Here is a 5,361-nt window from a genome sequence, read left to right as displayed (position 1 = left end):
TTAAAAAATGTATAAGTAGTTGACGTCGACGATAGAAAAACAAACATAAAAAGCCATTTCATAACCTCATAACTTTCATAATCTTATAATTACACTGACAAATGACTGACATGACAGTCTCACGCATGCACGCACGCACGCACGTCGCACACAATAGGTTTCCCGTCAGCGGCGCGACCCACGATTCACCTCATGTGCAAATAATGGAGAATATTAAGAGAAAAATCGCAGATGACCAACTTAAAACGGTAAAAAACACCAGAGGAAAGGCGAACTTCTGGGCTGTTTTTCAAATCGTGACAACCTTAAATGACGAGCCAACTGGCTATGCACAATGTACAATTTGCAAGGCTGTGCTAAGCTACGATAGTAAGAAGACGGGATCATCTCATTTACAAAGACATTTTGAGCATGGTGGATGTAACGGTAGCGAACCAACCAGCACCAGCAGCAGCAAACAAATGAGTGTGAGTGATTTCCTTACCAAACCAACTCCTTCTAGGGTGAAATCACTGATCACAGATAAATGCGTGAATTTCTGTTGTATGGACATTCGGTCATTTGAAACGGTAGCAGGGAACGGTTTCATCCAGTTAGCGCAAGAGCTAATAAATGTAGGCGCAGCCCATGGACGTCTGTCAGCAACAAATTTACTCCCTGACCCCACCACAATCTCCCGAAAGTGCAAAGAACTGGCAACTGCTAAGAGAGGGGACGTGGTTGAAGAAATCAAGGGGGTCATGTCGTTGATAAATGTGGGCATGACAACTGACATGTGGATGGATGATCACCGTAAAATAAGCTACATGTCAATCACATGTCACTATGTCACACCACAATATGACATGAAGAGCAGGGTACTCACCACAACAAGCTTCCCAAACGAGGCCAAAACAGCAGACAATATTCGAAAAGAGTTGCAGCAGCAATTAGTCTCAGTCCTTGGATTCGATGCTTCAGTGATGAATTCTGTTGTCTGGGTAACCGATCGAGGCGCTAATTATGTTGCCGCTCTTCGCCCATACCGGTGCCTGGACTGTCAAGACCACCTGTACAACACTGTCCTCCGGCATGCCTTGAACCCCGACGAGCTTTCAGAAACAGTCTCAGAAGTAGCAGAGACCCTGCAGGCCGCCAAGGCTTTAGTCCGATATTTAAAGCAGTCAGGTCTGACAAGCCGGTTGTCAAAAACTGTCAAACAGATGGCAGAAACCAGATTTAGCAGCGTATTTCTCACCCTGGAGTCAATTGAGTCAGTCTACGCAGAGTTACAGGAGATACTTCAGAGCCGTGGTGAGAGCCAGAGACTACACGATGTGCCCCCTGATGTGCTGTCTTTCCTGATTCAATTTCTGCGCCCGTTCTATGATGCACAAAGGGAGTTGGAAGGGGATAAATACCCAACACTGAACCTCGTCGTGCCCTGGCTTCACAAGCTAAAACACCATTGCCAGCCAGATGTGTCGGACACTCCTTCCCAAGCAATTATCCGCCAACGACACCTTGAGTGGATAATAAAGAAAGTCCACATCCAGCCACTTCACAAACTGGCCATATTCTTATGGCCAAAGTTCAGTCAGTTAAGGATGTTTACCAATGCCGAGAGGGATGACATCTTTCAGCTGGCCAAACGTCAGATATCCCGGTTTAGAGAGGAGGGGACGGCGGATCAAGCAGCCGGTGAGATTTTATTTTAAGTGTGTGTGTGTATTACTATTATTATTTTTATCAGGCCTATTATTATTCTTATTATTTCACTTTATTTTCACCTGCAACCATACCAAGTCACTTATTATAGTAGTAGCTATTATAGGCCTCTAAATTAATTTATTAATCATAGCCTACTTGTCTTGGCCAACTAATACTTATAAAATAATGATGATTCATGCAGTGGCGCCGGCAAGCATTTCTGTGTCTGCACCTGTTGCTGTGGGCCACGCAGCAAAGAAGAGAGCGCTGGCCGAGTTTGAGGAAGAGTGGGAAAACATTCTGGAGCAGGACGAGGATGACGACGAAGTACAGCAATAAATGCGCCTCAATCACAACATGGAAGGTTATGGACGAGATGTGCTGCTCTGGTGGAAACAGCACGAGACCCTGCTACCGCAACTATCAAGACCGGCTCGCTCTGTGTTTAGTGTCCCCGCCAGCAGCAGCAGCAGCGAACGTGTCTTCAGCGCCGCGGGAAGAGTGATAGAAGAGAGGAGGACTGGGTTAAAACCTTCCACTGTGGATTCTATTCTTTTTCTCCACAATGCTCTGTAAGAGACTGTTCTAACTTTTCATTTGATTGGACTTTATTTTCGTTTAACTGTTGGAAGGAACTGATGTTTTTCGTTTGATTGGACTTTATTTTCTTTTAACTGTTAAACTATTGGAAAAAAGAATGGCCATATTCTGTGGTGAATATTTGAGGTAAGATAACCTGCGAGTTTGTTTTTAATTTATTTAATTTAATTTGTTTAAATTGTTGTAGGCTATGCTCATTTAGTTTGCGCGATGTTGCGAGCAGCCTGAGCCTGCCTCAAAGGTGTTTTACTAACTGTGGTTTAATAAATAAACATTTATTAAACTAACTGTCTGTGTGATATGCTTGAAGTGTTTTATATCTATGGTTTTTATTGTAGCCAAGTAAAGTATTAGCGTTGATTTGAGAGGCTAAATTAATCATGTTTTACTCGCTGTCGGTGCGGCTGTTGCTTGGTCAGTCATTTAAAAAAAAAAAATGCTCCAAACATTTGTCTTAACTTAATAAAGAAATGAAAAGAAACATAACTAACAAAACTGACCTATTTTAATGGCTGCAAATAGGGCAGGCTGCCGCTGTGTAAAAAAAATACAAAAATAAATAAATAAATATACGGGCTCGGGTCGGACTCGGGCTGATAATTCTGATGAGCTGTCGGACACGGGTCGGGCTAGGGCCTGAGCGTTTCGGGCCAGGGCCGGGCTCGGGCCTAGATTTGAGGCCCGTGCAGGGCTCTAATCTCAGTATGGTCAGTCTCAGTCACGTTTTTTTAAAGAGCCTAAGCTTCAAAAATTAACCGATACAGACGATATTGAACATTTTCTTGTTACCTTTGAAAGGATAGCCGTGGCCTGTCAGTGGTCAAAAGAAGATTTGGGCTTTCGGCTTATTCCATTGTTGACTGGTAAGGCTCGAAGTGCCTATGTACACATGGATTTTGATGACTCTCTTGATTATGATAAAGTTAAGTGTGCTATTCTCAAGAAATATGATATTAACTCTGAATCATATCGGCAGAGATTTAGGTCTCTTAATGTGGAGCCTGAGGAGACCCCAAAAGAGCTGTATGTAAGGCTTAAGGAGCTTTATGGGAAATGGGTTCAACCAAGGTCAAGTCAAGTCAAGTCAAGTCAAGTGGTTTTTATTGTCGTTTCAACCATATACAGTTAGTACAGTACACAGCAAAACGAGACAACGTTCCTCCAGGACCATGGTGCTACATAAAAACAACAAAGGACCAACATAGGACCACATGAGACTACACAACGAAATAAAATACCTATATAAACTACCTATATATACCTATATAAAGTGCACGTGCAAACATGTGCAAAAAGTACAAGACAGTACAACAAATTACTGACAATGAACAGGACAATAGACAGTGCAGCTCGACCAGTACTCAGTAGTGCAAAAAGATGACAGTTTCTAAAAATGTAAACATAACATACTATGAGATAATGTTCTATGCACATAGCAGTTATTGAGGTAGCAGACAGTTATAAAGTGACAGTTATTAAAGTGCAACTCAGGACACGTGTGTGTGTCAAACCAGTCTCTGAGTATTGAGAAGTCTGATGGCTTGGGGAAGAAGCTGTTACACAGTCTGGCCGTGAGGGCCCGAATGCTTCGGTACCTCTTGCCAGACGGGAGGAGGGTAAAGAGTTTGTGTGAGGGGTGTGTGGGGTCGTCCACAATGCTGGTTGCTTTGTGGATACAGTGTTTTTTGAAAATGTCTTTGATGGAGGGAAGAGAGACCCCAATGATCTTCTCAGCTGTCCTCACTATCCTCTGCAGGGCTTTGTGGTCCGAAACGGTGCAAGTCCCAAACCAGGCAGTGATGCAGCTGCTCAGGATGCTCTCAATAGTCCCTCTATAGAATGTAGTGAGGATGGGGGTTGGGAGATGTGCTTTCCTCAGCCTTCGAAGAAAGTAGAGACGCTGCTGGGCTTTCTTGGTGATAGAGCTGGTGTTGAGGGACCAGGTGAGGTTCTCCGGCAGGTGAACACCAAGAAATTTGGTGCTCTTGACGATCTCCACAGAGGAGCCGTCGATGTTCAGCGGAGTGTGTTCACCTTGTGCTCTCCTAAAGTCAACAACCATCTCTTTTGTTTTGTCGACATTCAGGGACAGGTTGTTGGCTCTACACCAGTTCGTCAGCCGCTGCACCTCCTCTCTGTATGCTGACTCGTTGTTCTTGCTGATGAGACCCACCACGGTCGGTGTCATCGGCGAACTTGATGATGTGATTCGAGCTGTGCATTGCTGCACAGTCGTGAGTCAGCAGAGTGAACAGCAGTGGACTGAGCACACAGCCCTGGGGGCCCCAGTGCTCAGTGTGGTGGTGGTGGAGATGCTGTTCCCGATCCGGACTGACTGAGGTCTCCCAGTCAGGAAGTCCAGGATCCAGTTGCAGAGGGAGGTGTCCAGGCCCAGCAGGTTCAGCTTTCCAATCAGGTGCTGGGGAATGATTGTGTTGAATGCTGAGCTGAAATCTATGAACAGCATTCGAACGTATGAGTCCTTATTGTCTAGGTGGGTGAGGGCCAGATGGTTGTGGTGATGGCATCGTCCGTTGAACGGTTTGAACGATACGCAAACTGCAGTGGGTCTAGTGAGGGGGGCAGCTGGGTCTTAATCTGCCTCATGACGAGCCTCTCGAAGCACTTCATGATGATGGTTGTAAGTGCGACGGGACGGTAGTCGTTGAGGCAGGACACTGAAGACTTCTTTGGCATGGGGATGATGGTGGTGGCCTTGAAGCATGTTGGAACGACGGCGCTGCTCAGAGAGATGTTGAAGATGTCGGTAAGAACATCTGCTAGCTGGTCTGCACATCCTCTGAGCACTCTGCCAGGAATGTTGTCTGGTCCAGCAGCCTTCCGTGGGTTGACTCTACGTAGAGTTTTCCTCACATCTGCCGTGGTAAGACAGAGCACCTGGTCGTTGGGAGGAGGGGTGGACTTCCTCGCCACCATGTCGTTCTGCACTTCAAACCGAGCGTAGAAGTCGTTCAGCGCATCTGGAAGGGAGGCATCTTTGTCACAGGCAACTGATGTTGTCCTGTAGTTGGTGATGGCCTGGATGCCCTGCCACATGCGCCGCGTGTCACC

Source organism: Xyrauchen texanus, chromosome 49 (assembly GCF_025860055.1).
Source record: "Xyrauchen texanus isolate HMW12.3.18 chromosome 49, RBS_HiC_50CHRs, whole genome shotgun sequence".
Taxonomy (NCBI): domain Eukaryota; kingdom Metazoa; phylum Chordata; class Actinopteri; order Cypriniformes; family Catostomidae; genus Xyrauchen; species Xyrauchen texanus.
Note: the sequence above shows the minus strand (reverse complement) of the source record.